Raw genomic sequence first — 15571 nt, 5'->3', positions numbered from 1 at the left:
TGCTACAACCTAGCCTAAGAATGAACGTTTACAACGTAGGTGCACAGTTCAAGATAATTTTTTGTAACCAAGGTGACAGACTGTAACACATGCAATACCGTCTTGCACACTCTTGCCTGCATCTAGCTGATCAAGGGTGTAATCATTAGTCCAGCAGTTGCAAACGAGAGTTTCTATTGGACAAATTCAGGTGAGTTTATCCCCATTTCGCTCCGTTTGCTTCCATTTAAGAAGATGTTTTTTTAACAGAATCGACGGAACTAACACAACCCTGATCATACACAAACACATGTTCATTTTCATAGCAGCCACATACAAACAGCATGATCACTTTTCTCTACGTAATTCCTTCGCACATCTACCAGCTCTCCTCCTCTCTCACCTTTTCCCTTCGCTTGTGGTCTTCAGTGCACAACACATCAGCTGTCTATGACCAGCCCAAAAAAACTTTCTAAGCCAAACCTTCATATCATAAACACTCACCGCTACACACAGCCTACATTATTGTAACCATATTATTGTAACCATACAGTGTACAGTCAGAAAGCAGTTTAGCAGTTACACCAGCGGGCCCCTCTGGCAATAAATTCATAAAACCAAAAGCTTACCTTGACTTGGAAGAGTTCCAGTGTTGGATACCCACAGCCTGCTAGCTAACATAACATCCCTCTCTGTTGGAGTCGGGTGTTTGAGTAGGCTAAACTAGCAAGCTAGCTAAGTAAATGAAAGTGCAAAAAATACTACAAAATATAGATTGCTCGCTCTCCCTCTCTCTCTTGCTTCTTCCTTTTTGAAGAAAAGTATTTGTTTAAGAACTGTTCAACAATTGTCTTTCTCTCTCTTTGAGTCAACTAATCACCACGTTTTATGCACTGCAGTGCTAGCTAGCTGTAGCTTATGCTTTCAGTACTAGATTCATTCTCTGATCCTTTGATTGGGTGGACAAATTGTCCTCCGGAAGTTGCCATAATTATTGTGTAAGTCTATGGAAGGGGGTGAGAACCATGAGCCTCCGAGGTTTTGTATTGAAATCAATGTATCCAGAGGAGGAAGGAAACTAACTGTCCTCCTCTAAAACACACTGCAAAACAGTGTGTTTTAATCAATATTTAGTGAGATTTGAATATATTTAATATAGTTTAATATAGCTTTTTTAATGTTTCACTATTTTAATTTTTATGAAATTCACAGAGGAGGATGGTCCCCCCCTTCCTCCTCTGAGGAGCCTCCACTGGTATAACTACACTACGCATCTGAAACAAGCAGCAGCATAGTTTTAAAAGTTACAGGTTCATCTACTTGTGTCTACTTATCTACACATTGTCTCAAAATAAAAACACCATGAATTAAAGCTGACTGTATAATTTCAGAGTATCCCTTCATCGTTATCACAGATGCTTCCTGGCAAAATGCTAATATAGTCTCCATTAATCCCCTAATAAATGCTGCTCACTTTGTGAGTAAATACATGATGTAACACTAAGCAGCCAGTGAACTGCATGGGTTTGTTATTGTCGTGCCCATTGGAACGTTATCTCTCTCTCTTTCTTCTCTCTGTTCACAGCCAATCTGATATCTGATAGGCCCATCTGGTCAGCCTGCTCTGGGGCTGCTGCTGCGTTAGTCATGGCCTGGCCTGGCCATGTCCACTTCTGCCCACTGCCCACCCTCCAGCCTGTCTCTCTGGGGTCTGTCCAGTGGGCAGTGTTCATGCCACCCACAGACAGGCTGCTGTGCCCACTGCCCGGGCTTTTCCAGTTGAGCTCGGCCTGAGCGGCCGGACGGATGGAGGGATGTACTGTGTGGCTGTGAAGGAACACCGTGAACCACCATGGAATATGGAATAACAGCAAGAAGTTGAACAACAATAAGTCACATATGGCCCTTCACTTTTAAAAGCATTCAGTGCCATAAGGCTAATGAATATGGATGGAAGAATGGTGTTGAAGGAGATGAACTACCCTATGAGCTATAGAACGCTGTTTGGGTCTTTGCATGCAAAAAAAGATACAAGTCAAATACAATATTAAATTTGCACAAGCAATCCAGGTGTCACCACAACGATCAGTAGCACTGTCAAAGATGTACAAAAAAAACAAGTCTGCAAACAAGCACACACCCCGTCTGTGTGAGCATTTTAAATAAGAGTAAGATCAAACGAGCAGGATAAAAAATTGTGCAAATATCTATGTTATTAGATATAATAATATGTTATTACAAACTTTGGGGTAGCTAGCTAGCTTTAGCTTGGTACCGTCCTAGCTAGCACCAATGCAACCAGCCTGAAAACAATGACCGGCAGAAACTGCAGTCATTTTCAATATTCTCAGAAATGATTTAGGGATCCATGAGAGTAAGCATTAGCTAGGTAGCCACTTGTTGTACTCCTATTAAACTCAAACTTCAGTTTGTGAAAATAACTGGCTAGCCTGCTACGTAACCCTGTTGCCTAAAGTAATATTATATGCATCCAGCTAGCTTCATCTGGCGAGTGAGTCTTGACTGGACCGGGTTATGTGTTGTGAAGCTAGCCACAATAAGGATTAACCACCATAGTGGAATTAGCGTTTGGCCTTCAAAATAAGTCCCTCTTTGAAAGTGATGCAAATGGTTACAATTGGTGGAATAATGCCATATTTAGACTAGATAATGGTCATCTCTACGGGATCGGTGTCCCCCCGCAAGACAGTTGAGCTAACTTGCGCTAATGTGATTAGCATGAAGCAGTAAGTAACAAGAAATTTTCCCAGGACAGAAATTCTTGTTAATCTAACTGCACTGTACAATTTACAGTAGCTATTACAGTGAAATAATACCATGCTATTGTTTGAGGAGAGTGCACAGTTATGAACTTGAACATGTATTAATAAACCAATTAGGCCATTTGGGCAGACTTGATACAATATTTTGAACAGAAATGCAATGGTTCATTGGATCAGTATAAAACGTTGCACATACACTACTGCCATCTAGTGGCCAAAATATAAATTGTGCCTAAACTGGATTAATACATTGTGGCCTTTCTCTAGCGTTTCAAAGATGATGGAAAAAAAACATTTATTCTTTGTATTATCTTGTACCAGATCTAATGTGTTATATTCTCCTACATTAATTTTGCATTTCCACAAACGTTAAAGTGTTTCCTTTCAAATGGTATCAAGAAAATGCATATCCTTGCTTCAGGTCCTGAGCTACAGGCAGTTTGATTTGGGTATGTAATTTTAGGCGAAAATTGAAAAAAATGGTCTGATCCTTAAGAGGTACAAGGTTGGAGTGTTGGAATGTTGAGCAATGAAATGGGGTATCAGTCTATTCGGTGACACCCACAGAACACAACTGTGAAGAGCTTGCGCAAATATTAACATAGTAGCTCAAGTGCTGTATACAACCTTACCGTGAAATGCTTACTTTCAAGCCAACAATACAGATTTAAGAAATACAGTTAAGAAACATTTTACTGAGTAAAATAAAGTAAAAAATAAATAAGTAACACAATAAAATAATGATAGTGAGGCTATATACAGAGGGTGCAGGTACCAAGTCAATGTGCACGGGTACAGGTTAGTCGAGGTAATTTGTACATGTAGGTAGGGGTAAAGTGACTATGCATAGATAATAAACAGTGAGTAGCAGCAGTGCAAAAACAAGGGGGGGGGGGGTTCAATGCAAATAGTCCAGGTGGCCATTTGATTAATTGTTCAGCTCATGGCTTGTGGATGGCAGGAAACTTTCCCCTGTGATGTACTGGGCCTTACTCACTACCCTCTGTAGCGCCTTACGGTCGGATGCCAAGCAGTTGCCATACCAGGCGGTGATGCAGCTGGTCAGGATGCTCTTGATGGTGCAACTGTAGAACTTTTGGAGGATGAATACACATAAACTCAGCAAAAAAGAAATGTCCTATCACTGGCAACTGCATTTATTTTCAGCAAACTTAATTAACATGTGTAAATATTTGTATGAACATAACTCGATTCAACAACTGAGACATAAACTGAACAAGTTCCACAGACATGTGACTAACAGAAATGGAATAATGTGTCCCTGAACAAAGAGGGGGTCAAAATCAAAAATAACAGTCAGTATCTGGTGTTGCCACCAGCTGCATTAAGTACTATAGTGTTTCTCCTCCTCATGGACTGCACCAGATTTGCCAGTTCTTGCTGTGAGATGTTACCTTACTCTTCCACCAAGACACCTGCAAGTTCCTGGACATTTCTGGGGGGAATGGCCCTAGCCCTCACCCTCCGATCCAACAGGTCTTAGACATGCTCAATGGGATTGAGATCCGGGCTCTTCCCTTGCCATTGCAGAACACTGACATTCCTGTCTTGCAGGAAATCACGCACAGATCAAGCAGTATGGCTGGTGGCATTGTCATGCTGGAGGGTCATGTCAGGATGAGCCTGCAGGAAGGGTACCACATAAGGGAGGAGAATGTCTTCCCTGTAACGCACAGCATTGAGATTGCCTGCAATGACAACAAGCTCAGTCCGATGATGCTGTGACACACCGTCCCAGACCATGACGGACCCTCCACCTCCAAATTGATCCCGCTCCAGAATACAAGCCTCGGTGTAATGCTCATTCCTTCGATGATAAACGCGAATCCGACCGTCACCCCTGGTGAGACAACACCGCGACTCGTCAATGAAGAGCACTTTTTGTCAGTCCTGTCTGTTCCAGCGATGGTGGGTTTGTGCCTAAAGGCGACATTTTTGCCGGTGATGTCTGGTGAGGACCTGCCTTACAACAGGCCTACAAGCCCTCAGTCCAACCTCTCTCAGCCTATTGCGGGCCGTCTGAGCACTGATGGAGGGATTGTGCGTTCCTGGGGTAACTCGGGCATTTGTTGTTGCCATTCTGTACCTGTTCCGCAGGTGTGATGTTCGGATGTACCGATCCTGTGCAGGATTTGTTACACCTGGTCTGCCACTGCGAGGATGATCAGCTGTCCATCCTGTCTCCCTGTAGAACTGTCTTAGGCGTCTCACTGAACGGGCATTGCAATTTATTGCTTTGGCCACATCTGCAGTCTTCATGCCTCCTTGCGGCATGCCTAAGGCATGTTCACGCAGATGAGCAGGGACCCTGTGCATCTTTCTTTTGGTGTTTTTCAGAGTCAGTAGAAAGGCCTCTTTAGTGTCCTAAGTTTCTTTTTTGCTGAATTTAGTAGGTTGATTGGTACAATACATGTGGCTCATTTCACAGTGGTTTCATAGTCCTGCAATGAGAGCTAATGTTCTGTGGGTGTCACTGAGTAGACTGACACCCCATGTCATTGATCCATAATCCATAGGTAAGGCTGTAGACTTAGATAAGTATGCCCCCAATGCAATTCTAAATTCTAATACATCCACATTGTTATTAACAGATTTTTGTTAAATTAACCAATTATTGTCTTTTGTTGAATTTATACAACATTCCAATCTTGTTTAGAATGAGCTATTCAATTACGGCACTATTTGTGTTAATTTGCAACACTTTCAATGAGAGACTTTTATTTTGAATGCGAAAGAAGTGCAGCCAGGGGCCTCCCAAGTGGTGCAGAGGTCTAAGGCACTGCATCGCAGGTCTAGAGGCGTCACGACAGACCTGGCTTCAATCCTGAGCTGTATCACAACTAGCCGTGATCGGGGGTGTCTTCTGACACATTGGTTACGGCTGGCTTTCGGGTTAAAATGGTATGTGTTAAGAAGCACAGTTTGGCTGGTCATGTTTTCGGAGAACGCATGACTCGACCTTTGCCTCCCGAGTCCGTTGTAAAGTTACAGCGATTAGACAAGATCGGGAAAATTAAAAAAAAAACAATAATTATTTAAGTGCAGCAAAAATTACAGCAAAGTAGCCGCATTTGCGTTTGTTTAAGCTGTATTCTAGAGACATCCATAGCAATGAGATAATGAGGCATGATTTCACCTGGCATAGAAAATGTGCTCACTAACCAACAACACAGCTAACACAATTATTTCAAATTGAAGCCGGAAAGACTGCAAACTAGCTGCACTTAATTTCGTTTTACCTTTTTTCAATTGACATTTCTTTGTATATATCCATAAAATTATGCCATCTGATTCAGAATTTTGACTGGCTGAGAAACGTTGTCTGCCTGTCTGCTGTCTGTCTTGTCCCGACTCCCCACTCTTTCATTACTATGGGACAGCTGTTGATGGAATTTGAACATTGAAACAACGTTTCAAAAGTTGGAGAGACAGACAGGTTTACACAAATCTCCACTGTTGAAAATGAAATGAGATAATGTCTAGATGCTCTTTATAGTGAGATCAAGTGTATAAATTGCCTGGCTGGGCTGATGAGACAGTGGATTGCGCAGTCAGATGGAACCGAGTAAATAGGCATTTTAACATCATAGATTTAGCTGGTAGTAACTTCTGGAAGAGACACTGGCTGGAATGTGGTTTTAACCAATCAGTATTCAGGATTTGACTCACCCCTTGTATAATGTGTATTATATACAACGTGTGGGTCTAATCCTGAATGCTGATTGGTTAAAACAGCATTCCAGCCGGTGTCTATTCCACAAGTTACCACCAATTTATAAACTTGATCTCCACAAAAAAAGTATGACAACACATTTATTTTTACTGCTCTAATTACATTGGTAACCAGTTTCCAATAACAATAAGGCACCTAGGGGTTTTGTGATAACAGTCATATTCAAGTCCTGATTGGTCAACAAGCTTATTTGACGCATTAAATAGCGTTATTTGACGTGCATCTTTTTTGACACGCAAAGACCCAAAATGGCATTCCATAATGAGCCGTTGAGACAAATAACTGTTTGTATTCGGTTGTTATTACTGGATACCGACTGCAGGTCTCATAAAGCGTCTCAGAGTAGGGATGTTGATCAAGGATCAGGTTTCACATGTCCATATTGTTATGATCTAAAAAGCTAAACTGATCCTACTCTGAGACGCTTTATGAATACAGGCCCAGGTCTCAGAATTGAGCATTGATGTTTAAAAAGTAAAAGAAAGAAAAGGCCAACTTGGCCTGTAAAAGATACATATTATTTCTCAGCTGTATTATGTCTTCATACAAATAGTTAACTGAACATCCTACACCTATCCTAAGCAAATCCCTCATTCTTATAGGCTTACTGCTGATGTAGATTAACAGCTACAGTAGTATGTCTAAAAGGATGTGTTTTTAAGCCCTAACTAACCGAGCCAGATGTTGTGTGATTAGACTGGCAGGTTGCTAGCTGCTTAGATATTCATCGTGGAGAATGTATACCATTAAACGTAAACCTAATAGAATCCAGCCTAATTAGGCTATAGGTAATATATGCTGTTTTTATCTGCACATATAGGCCCATATCAGGGTAACAGCATGCCAGGTATCTGATTGGTCGATAGGTGTTAGTTATTCACAATTAATGTAGGTGTTAATTAATTTAGCTGCTTTTAAGAAACTGTACCATCACCGTTACAAATAGACTTGGGGAATTTTATATACATTCGCACGTCCTCTGCATTACGCCTTTTAGGGTTAGCATCTCAGCACTGGGGGTATTTCAATGAGATTAGTCTGTCAGTGACACCTAACGGTGTAAAGGGAATGGTGCAACCATATTAATAGAATCATTCTAGTTCTGTGGGTGCAACTTTGCTCAGTGTGGCGTGGTGTATACAGTTCCTGATAACTGTACGCAATAGTGGTGCGCGGGTCAGATGTATGTTCACCCGCATCCACCCGCAATCGCTAATAACCCATTCGGAACCGCCCAGCTATATGTGATAAAGTGAAAATCGCCCAAGCTAAATCCATAATTATAGAAAATGCTACAGTAGGCTACAGTCAAAGTCAGCAGAAGGATTGTTTGTTGTTGCCTGATTTAAATATGTTTCTGCTTAGAATTTCCGACATTTTGGTAGGCTATTTGTTAGTCAATTGTCTATAATTAGATACATGTAGCTTCTCTTTTGACATTATATGTTGCCCTGCAAAACGAAACAAACCCTTGCTCAACAGAATAATGTGATAGATCGATATAATTCATTATTCAATCTCGTTGACATCGGTAAAGTTTTGTCATCTCTCTGTCATCTTTCAGGAGCAAAGACGTTTAGGGACTGGGGAGAAAATAAGATAACGCCAATTAAAGAAAGGCGTGAAAACCACCCAACTGTTTCTGATAAGTGTTCAGTTCGGCTTTGATGCATATTTTATTATGTTGAAATAGACCTAATATTGGGTTTTATGAGGTTTTTATGATAAAGACAGCACATATACAAATTGTATCTAGCTAGCATTCCATTCTCTCAAGATGCAAAAATAAATAAATCATATTTCTCCACTCCTGTCCCCAAGTCCAAACTTTGCCTACATTTGGTGTATAATTTTACTGCAGGAAATGCTTAATTCTGCATGAGTTATTATTAAGGCTATAGCCCTATTCGCACCGGACTAGTATTACTAGAGAACCTTCTCTATTTTTCTCTATAATTCGACAGTTATTACGGAAGCCTGGAGTTTGTTTTCTAGACTTGAAGATATTTCATCAAGTCCAGGCGATAACAAACTACACTGATAACTAGAGTTTGATTCCCAAGAATTCAAATCCATACCAAAACAACTATGCTATAATGTCGCCATAATATTTTAATTGAGGAAGTGTGTTGATAATAATTAGGATATGTCAGCGATCTGCAGTAGAAGACGTCCTAAATGCCCCCCAGCCTTCAGCTAACTTGCCGATGTTATCCGTTTTTAGGATATGGATGAGAAAGTGAACTTGTTCCAAATGTTTACTACGGTTGTATGCTGCTTTGCGATCTATTAACACGGGTTGCATTAAATAGGCGTTAAGTTTTAATGATGCGTTTGGCGATGTTCAATTAATTCACACAAAACGTATTAAACAAAAGCATTTACTGTGAAAGTTGATACGTGTACTGTAGGCCCTTCATATATACAGTTAAAGTCGGAAGTTTGCACACACTTAGGTTGGAGTCATTAAAACTCGTTTTTCAACCACCAAAAATGTCCTGTTAACAAACTATAGTTTTGGCAAGTCGGTTAGGACATCTACTTTGTGCATGACACAAGTAATTTTTCCAACGATTGTTTACAGACAGATTATTTAATTTATAATTCACACAAGTAATTTTTCCAACAATTGTTTACAGACAGATTATTTCACTTATAATTCACTGTATCACAATTCCAGTGGGTCAGAAGTTTACATACACTACATTGACAATGCCTTTAAACAGATTGGAAAATTCCAGAAAATTATGTCATGGCTTTAGAAGCTTCTGGTAGGCTAATTGACATCATTTGAGTCAATTGGAGGTGTACCTATGGATGTACTTCAAGGCCTACCTTCAAACTCAGTGTCTCTTTGCTTGACATCATGGGAAAATCAAAAGAAATCAGCCAAGACCTCAGAAAAAAAAACCATAGACTTCCACAAGTCTGGTTGATCCTTGGGAGCAAATTCCAAATGCCTGAAGGCACCACGTTCATCTATACAAACAACAGTATACAAATATAAACACCATAGGGCCATGTAGCCATCATACCGCTCAGGAAGGAGACGCGTTCTGTCTCCTAGAGATGAACGTACTTTGGTGCGAAAAGTACAAATCAATCCCAGAACAACAGCAAAGGACCTTGTGAAGATACTGGAGGAAACAGGTAGAAAAGTATCTATATCCACAGTAAAACGAGTCCTATATCGACATAACCTGAAAGGCCGCTCAGCAAGGAAGAAGCCACTGCTCCAAAACCGCCATAAAAAAGCCAGACCACGCAGACAATGCAACTGCACATGGGGACAAATATCATACTTTTTGGAGAAATGTCCTCTGGTCTGATGAAACAAAAATATAACTATTTGGTCATAATGACCATCATTATGTTTGGAGGAAAAAGGGGGAGGCTTGCAAGCCAAAGAACATCATCCCAACCGTGAAGCACGGGGTGGTAGCATCATGTTGTGGGGGTGCTTTGCTGCAGGAGGGACTGGTGCACTTCACAAAATAGATGGCATCATGAGAAGGAAATTATGTGGATATATCAGTTGCAAATGTGTCTTCTAAATGGACAATAACCCCAAGCATACTCCCAAAGTTGTTGCAAAATGGCTTAATGGACAACAAAGTAATGGTATTGGAGTGGCCATCACAAAGCCCTGACCTCAATCCTATAGAACTTTTGTGGCCAGAGCTGAAAAAGCATGTGCGAGCAAGGAGACCACCAAACCTGATTCAGTTACACCAGCTCTGTCAGGAGGAATGGGCCAAAATTCACCCAACTTATTGTGGGAAGCTACCTGAAAAGTTTGACCCGAGTTAAACAATTTAAAGGCAATGCTACGAAATACTAATTGAGTGTATGTAAATTTCTGAATGTGATGAAAGAATTAAAAGCTGAAATGAATCATTCTCTCTACTATTATTCTGACATTTCACATTCATATTATTAAGTGGTGATCCTAACTGACCCAAGACAGGGAATATTTACTAGGATTAAATGTCAGGAATTGTGAAAAACTGAGTTTACATGTATTTGGCTCAGGTGTATGTAAACTTCCGACTTCAACTGTAGGCAATGTGCATCACTTCTTTCAATTAATTGAATCAGTTATTGTTTTGTTGCTCTAACCGGCAAGCTATACCTGTCAAACTCAGACATTTCTCTCAAAACACAGAGATGTTGATTCACGCGGGACTAGTATTAGTAGAGGACTTTGGAGTTTGCCAATTTTTTTTTAGGTTATTCTGGTAAGTCAATGTACATTTAACCCGTCTAAATAATTGTCTAGAGTTTCCTTGACATGCCATAGGCCTATTTGAAGTCGAGTCTTGACTCGGTTTTGTATAACGCCTCACAATCATCACACATAACATAGCAAGCACTTCTATCATCCTCTTTCATCACTTCACCAAATCTTTCCCAAACAATACTTTTCTGGCCCTCTCTTCTCTTTGTTTTCAACTCTCCTTTTACAGAGGACTGCAGGTTATGAGTTAACCCGCACATCACTAGCATGCACACGCATGCACGCACACGCACACACATACACACATACACACACACACACACACACACATACACACACATACTAACAAGAAACACACACAGAACATTGTGTTGATTTTTCAGTGTAACCATGATTAGTGTTGATTCAGATGTTGAATGAACTCCAAGTGTTAAATTAACACTTGTTAGTGTAAACCCCAGTGTTGTTTTTAATAACCAGTGTTAACCCAAAACACACCCATCATTATCATATTTCCCAGCATGCTCCATTGCAGGTTGATTTTTTAAATTGTTTTTGCATGTACATTGATTGATTGATTAATCTTATGCTACTCAAATATAAATAACATACATTTATCTAAACTAATCCAGTCTGCTACTTGAACTTATTGCACCCCAGTAGCGGTGCAATAAGATACAAATAGAAAATCACTGGGTAAGCCAAGCAAGCAAAAAAATCCATATTGCAACCTGTGTTGTAATATTTGCGTTGCTTGCGCTATAACCCATTCGTTCATACACCACCGTGATATACAATACGGCAATGACAACAAAAAGACAACACACACAGTGGCGGAATAAATTCAACTACACATACTGTAGGTTTGTTTAATCACAAAACCGGAGAGCAACATCTGTCTGGTGAAATCCACAAAGCAAATATTGCATGTAACAAACAGTTATATGACCTGCAGCATGGTCAAGCAAGTCCATGTTTTCAACAGTTTACTAAACAACTACTGATTTAGAACCACAGAGTTACCGCAAGTCAGCACAAAGACAACAGGAGCACTGCATCTGCTATCCAGAACTATTTCAACTTAAACATTTATTAAACATCATCAAAACAACAAGGTCCGGAGCTGCTTAGTGTATACACTGAAAACAAAATTGTCCAATCAATGTTGCTAAGAATAAAATCAGTCCATGGTACTGATTTCTTTCTTTCTGTGTGTGTATGTGCGCAAGTATATATATATATTTAACTCAACCTACTTGTAGGCTAGTTGAATGTCAATGCCATCCTCCTCTCGTTCATGTTGGCAAAACGGTCTATGGCTCTGTCATACAGTACACTTTAAGATTTGGTTTTCATAGCCCACATAGCTAAAATGCTTGCTAGCTTTCTCTCATGAACCAGTTAAGTTTGCTAGCTAGTTAACGTGAGTCTTCTAGGCTACATATTGAACTTCAATCATCTCAGGCCAGTGACACAATATAATCATTTAGGGTTAGATCAGAATCGGTGTCATAATCATTGGCCTGTACCACAGGAGGGGAGAATGGCTCATGATACTGGCCGAAGCGGAGCACATGGAATGGCATCAAACACATGGAAACCATGTGTTTGATGAATTTGATACCATTCCTCTTATTCCACTCCAGTCACTACCACGTTCTCCCCAATTCAGGTGCCACCAACTTCCTGTGGCCTGTGAAGGGAATTAAGTCAAACCACAAGTCCAAATCCACATATGGCCGATTTAGCAAGTTAGCTACTGCAGGATATCAACACAAGCAGACCTGTTTTTCTGACAATGATGACGTTTTGCTTAGGATGTGATTTGATTGGTGTGAAGCTAAATCCAACCTGGTCTCCTTTGGAGGGCGTTTTGCTGCACCAGGACAACCCACAGTTGAGCTCAGCTCAATGCTGATTGGCTAATTATTTTTTTTAAACATTATCAAGGGAGGCCAAATGCTTACTGGCATCAATGAAATGCTACGGTAGCAACATGTCATACTCTTTTGTTCCAGACAGCATCAGAGACATGGGCTCCGCATACTGAGACAGAGGGGCTGTTTCCCTCGTTCGTATGACTTCTCCGGTGAGATTCAGCCACTTGCAAATTGACAGAACATGATGAAAACACAGAGAGATTAAATAAATATATTTTTAAATTTTAATTTTTTTTTTATTGGTCAAATATTTAGTGAAGACCGGATTCCCTTGGCATCCATGAACACACACCACTGTTGCATCCATTACTGAAATGGTTGTTCCAGCTTACATGGTTTGAACTTTAAGTAGTTTCATATCTTAATCTTCCCAACCTGGCAGTCATTCTGAATGCAGGATGCAGGTGAATAAATATTCCAAATGATGAATATCCCCACTCTGGCTGGATTCCAATAGAAATTACACATTACTTTGCAAGACATTATAATGTGACTTACAAGTCTGACAACCTTGACTTTCAGGCCACTGTATTAGGGTTAAACTAGGCCCTCAAAATAAGGCATTATTTAATACTTGTTGTATTTTGTTAAATCATTTAATTTGAATGATAACATTTTCACTTAGGATCTCACTTTGTGAAGGCCACAGGACTGAAAATCGATGAATGCAACAGCCTGTCACGACAATGTCTCTGTTTCTAACAAACAAAGTCACGAGTGGTATCTCTAAAATTCACTCGAAAGGCAAGGCACTCTGGGAAATATACAAATAAGGCAGGGAGTTCTATTACGCTGGTCCGTGTTGTACAGGACAATGGCTCATCACGTCATCGGGCAAAAGCAGAGTGGGAGGAGAGCCCTCAAATCAAACAGTTTCCTGCACCGCTCTGTCATGTTGTCAAGAAGGCAGCATGATGCATCATCCAGAAATATACCGTATATTTCTTTTACATAAGGTAAATATTTGAATATTCAAATTCGTTTTCATTGGGAAGGCAGATAAAGCATTTTTTTTTAATTTAAAGTAATCACTTTTACATGTGAAAACACATAATCCTACTCATCATTCCCAGTGCTTAATTATGTTCCAAAACAAATACGATCACTTTTAAATCTGGTTCAAACTCCTCCCACCGGGGTAAAATGGGCTAGATAAACAAACCCCCTCAGTGTGTTAATTCAACACTGAAAACACTGAAAAAAGACCTGTACAGACACTGGACCAGCGTTAAATTTAACACTATCTAGGTTTCTGTCCAATTGGCAATATTCTAATATTCAATATTCATGCCAATATTCTAATATTCAATATTCATGCCAATATTCTAATATTCAATATTCATGCCAATATTCTAAAATCTGCATAAAAACAAAACATGCATTTTCCCACCAGAGATGTTTCCATCAAATTGACTTGTTGCAGATAAAAGCGAGTGTGCCCACTCCGATATTGGCATGTGCTCTCTAGTCAACAGCGCCCAGATACAGTATATGTATCCAGTTACTGTATCTGGTTGCTGTTGGCTATCTGGTTGCTGTCTGGTTGCTGTTGGCTATCCAGTTACTGTGTCTGGTTGCTGTTGGCTGGACACTGTATAGTGTCCAGAATACTGAGCCAGTTACAGTAAGACAAACCACCAAATGGTATTTGAACCATGCGATAAAAAGAAAATAATTGAAATTGTCATATAAATTGATAACATACATATTTTCTTTCTTCTAAAAAAAAAAATATTTTAATTTGTCAAACAGCTGCAAAGCATCGATGATCATGTCACCAGGATAAGACCTTCAATATGTATTGGAAAGGAGCATCAAGCTCATCACCTTGCACTTCCACCACCATAATATGCTGTGCACACACACTGAATCCAACACACTGAAACCAACAAGGGGTTCACTTTGGTGTTTTATTCTAGGCCTTAGTTTTTCCTTGTCGTGCCAGTATGCAGCAAATTTCAAGCTTCAGCTTTTTGTGCATTACTGCAATTTCCTCTTTAATGATTTTCAGTGTCACGTAGGTCCTAAAATGTGCCTTGTCTGAAAATGTACCGAGGATTAAATCGAGTTCCTATTTGCATGTGACTTTTATTTGAGAAACCAAATTGAACTGTAGCTTGTAATGTATAGCATACAATTATGCAAAGTACAAACTGCGGACAACAGGGACTGTTGTCATCAGTGCCCTGAGATTGAATGCAGTGATGGCCACGGATACATCATGTAAGTATTTTCATTCAAAGGTGAGTCCTTTCATTCCAATGAACTATGATGTGCAGTTTTGTTCTGCACCGTTTTACTATTTCCTGATTGGTAATCTATTTCGACTGTCACGGTTTGAATGAAATTGAGCTATCATTTTTATAGGTACTATAAACTTTATGAAGACCTAGGGTATATTTAGTATTCTGTTAACCATAGTAGGGACTTAGCCAACACTGTGTCAGCCAATTTATTTTTCCAGAGTTTTTGCTAGATGTGTCTTGGTTGAAGGATGTGAGTCTAGCCTACGTTATGAATGTCAGCGGTGTTTTGGACATTTTTGCAAGTGTTGTATTTCAAATATAATCTCCTCTTAGTAACTAAAATGTTTAAAAAGTGTATTGAAACATGATAATCCACATGGAGTATAAATTACTTTAAGTGGAAGTGACTGGCATTATAAAAGCCCCAAATCCTCCTGGAATATGTCTTGAAATGAGTCTGTTTCATGTATCAAGTATTTGCCAATGCAGTTTAAGGTTCACAGTGTCCAGAATACTGACCCAGTTACAGTAAGACAAACCACCATATGGTATTTGAACCATGCAATAAAAAGGAAATCATTGAAATTGTCATATAAATTGATAACATACATATAATATGATTTTATTTCTTC

Source organism: Oncorhynchus masou, chromosome 30, assembly GCF_036934945.1.
Source record: "Oncorhynchus masou masou isolate Uvic2021 chromosome 30, UVic_Omas_1.1, whole genome shotgun sequence".
NCBI classification, from domain to species: Eukaryota; Metazoa; Chordata; class Actinopteri; order Salmoniformes; family Salmonidae; genus Oncorhynchus; species Oncorhynchus masou.
Note: the sequence above shows the minus strand (reverse complement) of the source record.